This window comes from Macrotis lagotis, chromosome 7, assembly GCF_037893015.1.
Source record: "Macrotis lagotis isolate mMagLag1 chromosome 7, bilby.v1.9.chrom.fasta, whole genome shotgun sequence".
NCBI classification, from domain to species: Eukaryota; Metazoa; Chordata; class Mammalia; order Peramelemorphia; family Peramelidae; genus Macrotis; species Macrotis lagotis.
In genome coordinates, this window is record NC_133664.1 from 163,980,850 (window position 1) to 163,993,920 (window position 13,071).

The 13,071-nt window shown below is 34.2% G+C and overlaps 1 protein-coding gene across 1 annotated transcript in view; it reads right to left on the reverse strand.

The window, feature by feature from the left end:
• LOC141494190 (voltage-dependent calcium channel subunit alpha-2/delta-1-like) overlaps nucleotides 1-13,071 on the reverse strand; it is a 430,495-nt gene that overhangs the window by 405,025 nt on the left and 12,399 nt on the right. The window lies entirely within an intron of this gene.

A 13,071-nucleotide genomic window follows, 5' to 3' on the forward strand; every position in this document is an offset into this window, starting at 1 on the left:
AAGCTATATATAATCATATGAAAAAATGTTCCAAATCATTATTGATTGGAGAAATACAAACTGAAACAACAATGAGGTATGACCTCACTCTTATCAGATTGGCTAAGATGAGAAAAAGGGAAAATGATCAGTGTTGGAGAGGTTATGGGAGGATTGGGACATTGATGCATTGTTGGTAGAGTTGTGAATGGATCCAACCATTGTGGAGAACAATATGGAACTATGCCCAAAGAGCAAGAAAGCAGTTCATACCCTTTAACCCAGCAATTCCAATTCTAGGTCTCTATCCAGAAGAAACTGTAAAAAAGGGGAAAGTCCCACATGTTCCAAAATATTCATAGCAGCTTCTTTTTGTAGTGGCAAAGAATTGGAAATTGAGGGCATGCCCATCAATTAGGGAATGGTTAAACAAGTTATAGTCCATGAATACTATGGAATATTATTGTTCTATAAGACATCATAGATGGTCAAATTCTAGAGAAGTATGGAATGATTTACAGGATTTGGTGCTGAGTGAAGGGAGCAGAACCAAGAGAACACTGCACATTAAAAACAACATTGTGAAATGATCAACCTTCATGAAAGCATCTCCTCTCAGCATTTCAGAGAGCTAGGATAACCATGTTAGAGACCAGTTATGGAAAATGTCATCTCCATCCAGAAGAAGAAAAAAGAACAAAAAGAAAAACCAATACTTCAGAATCTGATGAACACTTTATAAAAAATTATCTCTTATGTATCTCTTTCCCTTAATCCTAATTCCTCATACTGAAAATGACTAATATATAAACAAGTTTATCCAAAATATGTATATACAATGCTAACCTGTTTGCTGATAAGGGGAGGGGGTGAGAAGGGATTATAGATGGAAAGGTAGAAGGAAATTTTGTAATTTAAAAATATACATATGCAAATGGATAAAAAAGAAAGAAAATAAAATGCTGATAAGAATTATAGAATCACTTTTCATATCTTTCTAAACCTCCTGCTCAAATACAGTGGTATTCATTTAATGACAATCAAATACAAAAATTTCCATCAGAGATTATAAAAATTATCTCTATCCTCTTTTAAAAAAAATTTCAAAGTAATGCCTTTATATTTCACTAAATTTTCATAATTTTAAAGAAAATAATAACATTGTTTTTGTTCCTAGCCTAACACATTTGAAGTTGAAAGATCAAAAGCAAAATTATGACATGGCAATACATGCCATCTCAAATTAAAAATCAGCTTAGTGGTACAGAATACTATATTGATAACAAGAATGCTTTCAATATAACATTTCTATATCAGTCTTAATTATCAAAGGCATAAATGATATAGAAGTACATATCAGTATTACAGAAGGCAGGTAGAGAAGGGTTCAAATAGAAAGAAGCCATTAATTTTTATCTTAAACAAAAAAATTGTCCCCTTAAGTTTGTAGGGTAGTTAGCCTTTTAGACTTTTTATTGCAACCACCTTTAAAGGTATGGACATGCCTCTCTTAGAAAGTATTTCACTGATTTAAATGAATTAAATGTCTGACATAAAAAAGAATCAACAGACATGGTCAGATTTTTATTCCCTTTCCTACTTGTCTGTAAAAGATTCTTAGCAAGCTGTAGGTATGGGTAGGTTTCTAAACTACCACTCTTCCAAGACTCTAGCCAAAAGAAAAATGGCAAATATAAATGCTGGGATCTACATGGCACATGAAGAGAATTTTTGAACTCCTACTTTCTATCTCTCTTTTCCTCTCCCTTCCCCTTCCTGTTTCTTAGGCCAGAAGTCAGAAATACAAGAGTAGACTTTTCTAGCATAAGAGACAACAGTAAATAGACATAAATGATAGATTTTTATTGTTTGTACTTCTTTCTCGAAGATGACCATGATATCAGGGAGGTGATGTCATGACAAGCACATGAATAGAATTTGAGTGGGAGGATGCTGTGCTAAGTCACTAGCCTCACTTTCTCCCCTGGAGCCATCTGGGTCCATTGTCCAGCTACGGATCAGGATGACTGGAGATGGCCCTGGATATGAGACAATCAGGGTTAAGTGACATGCCCAAGGTTACACAGCTAGTGAGGGAAAAGTGTCTGAGGACAGATTTGAACTCATCTCCTTGTGACTCCACAATATGAGCCAAAGAATTGTGTTAAGTCAGATTCAGTCCAAGATAAGTTCAGAACTTGGGACACTAAGGCATATAAAATACCTAATAAGCATCTAAGTGTCAATAGGTAGCTTGAAGGAATTAAGACAGCGAAGTACCCGAGTCCTGCTCAGACAGGGAAGAGGGTAAAGGGGACTGGAAGAGAACCTGGAGAGAATACCTGTCTGTCTATCAGATTTCAAATCTTGAAGGTGCTATTAATAAAGCACACAGGTTCCTTAGTCCCTGGATGCCATCCGAACCAAAGATAGTGCTTGATGACCCATGGGAAAACTACCAATAATCAGTATAAAAATTAATCTTCTCACAAGTTTGTTCATCAATTGACATGCTGTTAACAATGGGTATGTGGAACTTCCTGATCAGAGTCAAATTGGTGGAGAAAAGCTGGGAACTCCCTAATCTTGTCTCAGTTCCCTCTGAAATAATTTTAAATGAAGTCTTAAAATAGATTGTGGAATATCAGATCCCACATAAAGAATGAGTGAAGGGACCAGCACTGGCCTTGGAGTCAGGAGTACCTGGGTTCAAATCCAGTCTCAGACACTTAATAATTACCTAGCTGTGTGGCCTTGGGCAAGCCACTTAACTCCATTTGCCTTGCAAAACCCTTAAAAAAAAAGAATGAGTGAAAGAGCTTTTTCAACTTAAAATAGGTTGAAGGGACTTTAAGAAGGCACTGTCTCACTTGTAAAAAGAGAGAGTAGCCTAGATTGGGAACCAGGAAGTCGGCAGGAAGTTCTTAGCCAAAACAACCAAGGCTCTTCAGTTTTGGCTCAGCAGGCCAGCAATGAGGTCCCCAGCCCCAGTACAGAAGGCATTCTGTGAGCCCCTAAATACCAGATGGGATAACATCAAACCAGCTGAGCATCTGAGACCTCAATGTGAAAAGTCTGAGACCAGACCCCTGGGCACCAGTGTGAGCATGCATACACACACACACACACACACACACACACTCACACACACAAAACCTTGGAATTGTTCCACCTGTAACCCCAGGAGCAGAGGAAAACTTTTAAAATGAGCAAAAAAGCAAAACAAAATAAAAAAAGCCTAATCATGTTGACAGGGAAGATCAAAATTCCATCTCAGAAGAGGAAAGTAGAGACAAAATATCTACATGGGAAGCCTCAAAGGAGATTATTAATTGGTCTCAAATCTAAAAAAATTCTCTTGGAAGAGCTCAAAAAGAATTTTAGAAACCAAATAAGAGAGGTAGAAGAAAAACTGGGAAAAGAATTGAGAGTTACACAGGAGAATTATAACAACTTGGCAGAGAAAGCACAAAAATTGACCAAAGAAAGAAATACCTTTAAAAGCAGAAATGGCCAAATGAAAAAGGAGATACAAAAGCTAACTAAAGAAAATAAATTTTCAAATATTAGAATTGGGAAAGTGGAAATCAATAACTCAATAAAATCAAGAATCCATCAAACAAAATCAAAAGTCTAGAAAAACAGAATAAAATGCTAAGCACCTGATAAGAAAAATGATTGACTTGGAAAATAGATCCAGGAGAAATAATTATTAATTATTGATCTACCAGAAAGTCATGAACAAAAAAAGAGCTTGGATAATATCTTTCAATATGAAGGAAAACTTCCCTAATCTCCTAGAATGAAAAGATCAACTAATCCTTGAAAGAATCTACTGATCACCTTGTGAGATTCCAAAATAAAAACTCCAAGGATTGCTTTATCCAAATTTCAGAATTGTCAACTAAAGGAGTCAAGAGCACAAGCAGTCAAAAAGGAACAACTCACATACCAAGGAGTCACAGGCAGAATTATATAGAACTTAAAAATTGCAAGATTAAAGGATGGAAGGGCATGGATATGATATTCCAACAGTAAGGAAGCATGGATTATAATCAAGAATAAACTACCTGAAAAATTCAGCATATTCTTTCAGGGTAAGAGATGGACATTCAACAAAATGGCTGACTTTCAAATTTTCCTGCTAAAAAATACCAGAATTAAAAAGAAAATTTGGTTTTCAAATGTAATTCTCAGAAGAAAATGTTAGTCAATAAGGCTAAACTATTTATAATTTATACTTGTTAATGGGAAGTAACTTGTAACTCTTGACAATTGTATTTCCATTAGGACAGCTAAAGGGAATATACTTAGAGAGTGTGGGTTTAAGTTGATAATGATGTGATAAAATTGAAAAAACAAGACATTATAGAAAGGTTTATACTGAGAGAAGAAGGGTGAATTAGGTAAATTTAACCACAAAATAAACAACAAAGAAAGGAAAAAAGGTGAACAGAATCTTAGAAAAATTAGATATGATATACCTCTGGAGAAAATTTAATGAGTTGGAAAGTAATATAACATTTTCTCAGTGGTACATGGCACCTACATAAAATTTGGCCATGTATTAGGGCATAAAAATGCAGAAAAAATGAAATATTAAATGCATCTTTCTCAAGGTCATGATGCAAAAAAAAATACATGGAAAGACAGAATAAAAATTAATTGGAAACAATAAATAATCCAGTCCCAAAGAATGAATGGGCCAAAAATATCACAAAAATAATAAAAAATGCTATACAGTTCAATGAAAATGAGACAACATACCAAAACTTATGAGATGCAATCAAAGCAATTTTTTTTTTAGATTTTTCAGGGCAATGGGGTTAAAGTGGCTTGCCCAAGGCCACATGGCTAAGTAATTACTAAGTGTCTGAGGTTAGATTTGAACTCAGGTACTCCTGACTCCAAGGCCAGTGCTCTATCCACTGTGCCACCTAGCCGCCCCAGTCAAAGCAATTCTTGGGGGAAATTTTACATCTGTAAATGCATGCATAAATAAAATAGAGAAAGAAAGGATCAATGAATTGAGCATGCAACCAAAAAAACTAGAGCATGAGCAAATTAAAAATTCCCAATTGAACATCAAATTAGAAATTCTGAAAATCAAAATTGAAAGTAAGAAAACTATTGAATTAATAAATAAAATTAAGAGTTGGTTGTATGGAAAAAAACAACAAAATATGTGAACTTTGGTCAATTTGATTAAAAAATGAAGAAATACAATAACCAAATTACCAGTATCAAAAATGAAAGGGGTGAATTCACCACCAATGAAGAGGAAATTAAAACAATAATTTGGTGCTATTGTGCCCAAATATATGCCAGCAAATCTGACAAAATAAGTTAAATGGATGAATATTTAGAAAACTATAATTTTACCAGGTTCATAGAAGAGGAAAAAAAATAATTAATCCTATTTCAGAAAAATAAATTAAGCATTCCATCAATATATACCCTAAAAAATTCTCCAGGGTCAGATGGATTCACAAGAGAATTCTACCAAACACTAAAGAACAATTAATTCCAATAGTAAGTAAACTACCTGGAAAAATAGGTGAAGAAGCAGTCCTATCAAATTTCTTTTATGACAAAATATAGTGCTCATAACCTAAACCAGGAAGAGTCAAAAATGAGAAAGAAAACTTTAGACTAATTTCCTAATGATTATTTGAACAAAAATTTTCAACTAAATAATAACAAAGAAATTACAGTAAGTTATCACTGGGAAAATAGACTATGACCTAGTGGGATTTATACCAGAAATGCAAGGCTAATTCAGAATTAGGAAAATCATCACATAATCAACCATATCAATAACAAATCTATCAGAAATCACATGATAATTTCAATAGATGTTAAAAATGGTTGTGGTTTTTAAAATTTTTTTTTTTTAGGTTTTTGCGAGGCAAATGGGGTTAAGTGGCTTGCCCAAGGCCACACAGCTAGGTAATTATTATTAAGTGTCTGAGGCCAGATTTGAACCCAGGTACTCCTGACTCCAAGGCCAGTCCTCTATCCACTGCACCACCTAGCCGCCCACTGAGCCACCTAGCCACCCACTGAGCCACCTATCCACCCCCAAAAAATGTTTTTGACAAAATACAGCAATCATTCCTGCTAAAAATCCTAGGAACATTGGAATAAATGAAGTTTTTCTTAAAATGATAGGCAGTATCTATCTAAAACCATCAGCAAGTGTCATATGCAATAGCGTTATAGCTAGAAGCCTTCCCAAATAGATCAGGGGTGAAACAAGGATGCCTGATACACAACTATTAATCAACTTTAAACCACAAATGTTTATTTTAGCAGTAAGAAAAGAAAAATAAATTAAAGGAATTAGAATAGGCAAACAAAGGAGGAAACAAAACTATCACTCTTTGTGATTGATATAATGGTGTACTTAGAGAATCCTAGAGAATCTACTTGGAACTTGAATTAACTTGAAACAATTAACAAGTATAGCAAAGAAGCAGGATCTAAAATAGACTCACATAAATCATTAACATTTCTGAACATTGCCAACAAATTCCAACAGAAGTAGAGAAATTCTATTCAAAACAGCTATATGCTACAGAAAATATTTGGGAGTGTATATCCCAAGACAAACCCAAATACTATACGAATATAATTACAAAGCACTTTCACCCAAATTAAGTCAAATAATTAGAAAAATATCATGCCCTATTATTATAAAAATTACAATTCTAAATAAATTAATCTATTGAGTGTCATTCCAATGAAATTACACAAAATTATTTTATAAATTTAGAAAAAAAATTTATCTTGAAGAATAAAAGATCAAGGGGCAGCTAGGTGGCACAATACTTAGAATACTGACCTTGGAGTCAGGAGGACCCGAGTTCAGCTGTGACCTTGGACACTTAATAATTACCCAGCTGTGTGACCTTGGGCAAGTCACTTAACCCCACTGTCTTGTTATAAAAAAAATTAAGATCAAGAATATCAAGGGAATTAATGAAAAAATTTGCAAAAAAAGGTGACCTAGGTTTACCAGATCTCAAACCAAAAACAGTAGTTATCAGAATTATTTTGGCTAAGAAACAGAGTGGTAGATCAATGGAATAATGGTTGTCCTTCATTTTAGAAGAAGACCATACCATCAGGGAGGTGATGCCATGACAAACACATGAATTGGATTTGAGTGGTGGTGGGGGGGGCTGTGCTAAGTCACCAACCTCATTTTCTCCTCCAGAGACATCTGGGTCCAGTGGCCAGCTATGACTCAGGATGACTGGGGATGGACCCGGTTATGAGGCAGTCAGCTTTAAGTGATGTGCCCAAGGTCACACAGCTAGTAGTGTCTGAGGACAGATTCAAAGTCCTGTCCTCCTGAATCTAATTCATAGTCATATATAATCATCCTAATCTACTCTTTGATAAAGCCAAAGACTTTAGCATCTGAGATAACAAATCACTATTTGATAAAATCTCCTGGGATAATTTGAAAATAGTATGGCAGAAACTAGGCATGGACCAACATCTCACACCCTATACAAGGATAAAGTCAAATGGAGACATGATTTAGACATAAATAGGGATACCAAAAGCTACTCAGCAAAACTAGTATGATCTATGGAGAAAAGAAGTTATGATCAAAGAAGAGACAGAATACATGAAATGCAAGATGAAGAATTTTGATTACATTAAGTTAAAAGTTGTGTATAAACAAAACTAATATCACCAAGATCAGAAGGAGAGCAAAAAACTGTAAAAAGTAATTTTTACATTTAGTATTTCTGATAAAGGTCTCATTTCTAAAATATATGGAGAACTGAGTCACATTTATAAGAATACAAGTCATTCATTAATTGGTAATTGGTCAAGAAATATGAATAAACAGTTTTCAGATGAAGAAATCAAAAGTATAACTATATGAAAAATGTTCTCAGTAAGTATTAAAAAATGCAAACTAAAACAACTCTGAGATACCATACCTATCAGAATGACTAATATGACAGAAAAGAGAAATGATAAAATGTAAGTGATGTGAGAAAAATTGGAATACTAATGCACTCTTGGTGGAGTTTTGTACTGATCCAACAATTCTGGAGTATAATTTGGAACTATGCCCAAAGGGCAATAATACTATGCATACCCTGTGATTCAGCAATATCACTACCAGATCTATAAACCTTGATAGATCATCAAAAAAAAGGAAAAATATTCACATGAATGAGAATATTCCTAACAGTTCATTTCATAGTTGCAAAGAATTGTAAATTGAAGGAATGACCTTCAATTGGAGAATGGCTGAACAAGTTGTGGAATATGAATATAGTGGAATATTATTTCTCTATAAGAAAGAATGAGCAGGTACATTTAAAAGTCTAGAAAAGATTTAAATGAACTGATGATGAGTGAAGTGAGCAGAACTGAGAGAATATTGTACATTGTAACAGAAATATTTGATCAATAATTATAAATTTAGCTCTTCTCAGCAATGCAGTGATCAAAGAAAATTCTAGAAGAACTGTGATAGAAAATGCCATCCACATCCAGAGAAATGTGGAATCTGAATGCAGATCAAAACATATTATTTTTACCTTAAAATTTTTTTTTTGCTTTTTCCTTTTGATGGATTTTCCCTTTTTGTTCTCATTCTTCTTACGCAGTGTGACTAATAAGGGAAATATGTGTAATACAATTGCACATGAATAACCTAAATCAGATTATTCATTATTTTAGAGTGGAGGAGGAAAGGGCAGGTGGGAGAAAACTTTAAAAAATGAATGAAAATTATCTTTCATATACTTGGAAAAATAAATTTTAAAAAAGAGAGAGAAGCACCAAGGGTATTAGCATCTCCTGGATAATCAGAAGCCCCAAATAAAAGGCTTCTAAAATTGAATGGGCTATAGGTTAAAGTCTAAATTCCTTGCTCTGGCATTAAAAAGCTTTTCATTCTCCATTACCACTGCTCAGTTACCACTTTCTCAGTCATTGATTTATCTAATATTATCTTTCTCAAATCTCCCACATGAAGGATCTGCTTCAAACACATCAGTTTTGGTAGGGTCCCTCAAATGTGTCATAATTATCATTCTATCTAACATCCATCCATACTCCTGCCCTTTCATCTTAGGCCAAAAAAAAATTTGAAAATACATAGCTGCTCCTCAATTATTATTATAATAGGAGAGCAAAGAAAAAGTAAAGGGTCTGAAGAATAAATTGTTTCTCCAAGAATGATATAGGTTTGGAACAAAGGGAAGACTACAAAAGTAGGGGAAAGACAAATGTTCCAAATTTTGTTGTAAAGCCATGTGAAGAGGTATTTTTTGGCATCATTGTCCAAAGTGTGTGTTCCTTTACTTAAAAGAGATATGTTGGGGGGGAAAAGTTTTTATTTATTTTAAAATAGAGATTTGCAAAAACATAGATTTTGGCCTGAAAGGGACATTAACTACCATTAATCTCTCTTCTCCCTGAAAACTGAGGCACAGAGGGATTAAAACACATTCCTGGGATCACAAAGTCAGTGTCAAAGACACTATTCATACTCTATGAGTCTTAGTGAATGGAAGTATCCACAACACTACTTCCATTAATACATTTCTATACAAAGAAATACCTAGGGGTAGACAAATTCTTAAAGGCTATCTGAGAAAAAAAAGGTTAGCTCTTGTTTCCTTTTTTCCCATATGAAGAAACTGAGGCTAAGGAAGGTTAATGACTTGTTTTTGGTTATATAGATAGTAATCATGAAAGGAGTTTTGAATCCAGAGTTTTGACTACTCTGGAAACAATTTTCTTCCCACTTTATCACATCTTATACTTTAAAACCCACTTTTTTGAGCTTTTTTTTTTCGCAAGGCAATGGGGTTAAGTGGCTTTCCCAAGGCCACACAGCTAGGTAATTATTAAGTGTCTGAGGTTGGATTTGAACTCAGGTACTCCTGACTCCAGGGCTGGTGCTCTATCCACTGTGCCACCTAGCTTCCCCAAAGAGAAGATTTTTTTTTTTTTTTTTAGTAAAACCCACTTCTAATGTGTCATTTACCCACTATGTTTTTGTCCTTCATTTTCAAAGAAGATCACAACTTCAGGGAGGTGATGCTATGACAAGCATGTGAACTGGATTTGAGTGAGGGGGTGCTATGCTAAGTAACCATCTTCACTTTCTCCTCCAGTCATCGGAATTCAGTAACAAGATACAAACCAGGATGACTGAAGATGATCCTAGATGTGAGGCAGTCAGGGTAAAGTGACCTGTCCAAGGTCACACAGATAGTAAGAGTCAAATGTCTGAGGGTGGATTAGAACTACCATCCTGATTCTCCAGTCCAGGGCTCTATCCACTGTATAATCTAGTTGCCCATGCCACTATAAGGTTATTTGGAATCATCATGGAAATGCAGCAAAGTAAAGGAAGTGAGTACTAGATGTGAGACAGAAAATCCAATGAGACCTGGCTTCTTTATAGTAAGTAAACCACAAATACATAGAAGATTCTCAGAATAGGGGTAATTATGCTAATGAATTATTAATAAGAAATTTATAAAGAAATCCCCAGTGGGCAATAATATTGTGGAATATTCTATTCCCAGGCTTTTTAAAGCCAGTCCCTCAATTACTTAGGTTCAGTTTTCTGAATTGGTTTCATTTTTGAAAATAAGATCATTCTTCCTTCTTAAGGACTACATAGCCTAATTGAGGAGGAAAAGCAGATAGATTTGTCCTTAATGTCCTAAATATATTGAGTTGATTATTATACAGTTTGCTATTTTGGTCACAGCATTATTAGTAACTTCATTCATTCTGCCAAATCTTCAAAATTGAAATTCTGGATTTTCAATAACAGATTTTATCCAAGTAATTCCCCATGGATATGAAACTTTATTATATTATTCTCCCCTGGCCTTTCTCTGCTCAGCACTTTGACGGTTTCTCTTTCTCTTAGGGAAGCTTTTAGAGAAATAGTTGCAGCATTTAAGATACGAAAACACTCAGAAATGATTTTTAAATTTTGTAAATTGCTTAATTCTTTTATGCTACATGTCTTTGTTTTAAGGTCTTTAAATTAGTAGAATTATATTTCCCTTTTTGTGACAGACATATTTACTTTTGGAGTTTCAATAAAAATTAAATTTTTGATATCTTTTGTTGATTTCATATTATCTACATTTCCCAATGAACACCTACTCCTCCTCTCAAAAAATTCACTATAACAAATAATTATAAAAATGAAAAAATATATTTTCACAAAACTACCAGCCTATCAGAAAGGTCTGACCCTACTATGTACAATTTTCCCCATCCATTCTTTGCCAGTTTTGCAAAAAAAGTAAGAGTAAGTGAATTTTCATATACCTTCCCTTTGGTTAAGTTTATTCTGTACTTACTTTAATTGAAAAACAAAAATTAAAAAGTGATCTGGTAAAATGGAAAAAAGTGCTAGAGTAGAGAAACAGCAATTCCCCAAACTAGTAACTATGATATCTTGGATAAACCATATTTTTTCCAGAGTCTCAGTCTACCTGTTTGTAAAATGAGTTCAGCCTAAATAAACTATAAGTTTCTCTCAAGCCAAAAAAGTACCATGTGATTCTGTTATTAATCAATTTCTTAAGTTGAGAGGATTCATATTAAACTTGGGTATTGAAGCAATGGGCAGATAAGACAGGAAAATGGAAGAGGTACCAGAGAATAAGTAAAAAAGAAATAAAGGAAGAGGATAAGGTTTGCACCCTATAAGTCAATGAACCTGACATTCCTTTTTGACAAAATTCTAGAATGAATTATAGGAGAGATATTTATTATATATCTAGAAAGGAAAACAGGGATCCTATAGAGCCACCTTGACTTTAAGGATTGGTCATCTACCATCATTTCATAATGGATAAATAGTCAAATACTATGAAGCATGTATGTGTGTGCATACACATAGACATGCGCATACAAGAATAAAAAACTTTGAGTCATCACTGCTCTTATCACTGATAACAGAAATTCAAATGAAAATACACCTGAGGTTTCAAGTGCTTAGCATAGTGACTGACATATTGGGTGTTTGTGACATATGAAGACTTTGAGAGACATAACTTCTGGCTAACTAATAATTTTATTAATTACGACTAGAAAATAATTTTAAAAAGTGGCATCACTTGACTTTTTTCTCAGAAGCCAAAGACCCCTCAAGTAAGCCCCCCTGACACTAATAAAAACTTGAAAGAGAAGGGTGTTCCTGACAGATAAATCAGACTACTCCTTCTTGGAGATGGGAGATGGTAATCTATACAAAAGGATTAATTTTCCTTGTGTGGTCTTCTAGTCGGGAAGAATACAATTCAGATGAAAAAGCATTTACCCCAATGATTTGAGAAATCTCATGTTTCAGCAATATCTTTCAGCTGCTGACTGAATAACCTGCCAAGGGCTTGATTTCTGGATGAGAAAACAAAAAAGTGAAAATCTGAATCTGAATCAATAATTGTATTATTTCTCTCAGAAATTACATTCAGTAAATTAGCTAAGATGACAAAGTAAATTAGCTAAGATAACAAAAAAGTGCAATAATATTAGAGGGACTTCTGGAGAACAGGTACACCAACACACTGTTGACCTAGTTATGATACTATGATTTCTAAAAGTCATGAAAACGAACCAGAAAAACATTATAACTGAGAACTAAAATAGAAACAAATGAAAAAGAAACTGAAAACTTTTCATTAAAATTAGCAAACTTGTCCCCCCAGGGGAAGAATGAAGAAAACTCATCTCTCTTTTCATAGCAAAGGTGAAAGATAATGGATATTGAATATTTCCTATGTTCTGAGACATGACTAATATGTTTTCAGTTTACTGGGTTCTTTTTCTTAATTACTTCACTACATACTTTTTTTTTTTGGTTTGGTAAAGCAATGGAGTTAAGTGGCTTGTCCAAGGCCACATGGCTAAGTAATTATTAAGTGTTCGAGGCCAGGTTTGAACTTAGGTACTGCTGACTCCAGGGCCGGTGCTCTATCCACTGTGCCACCTAGCTGCCCCCTCACCAACCTTTGTAATATGAAATAATAGTCTGAAATAATATAACATGATACAAGATGAGGTGAAATGATAAAATAT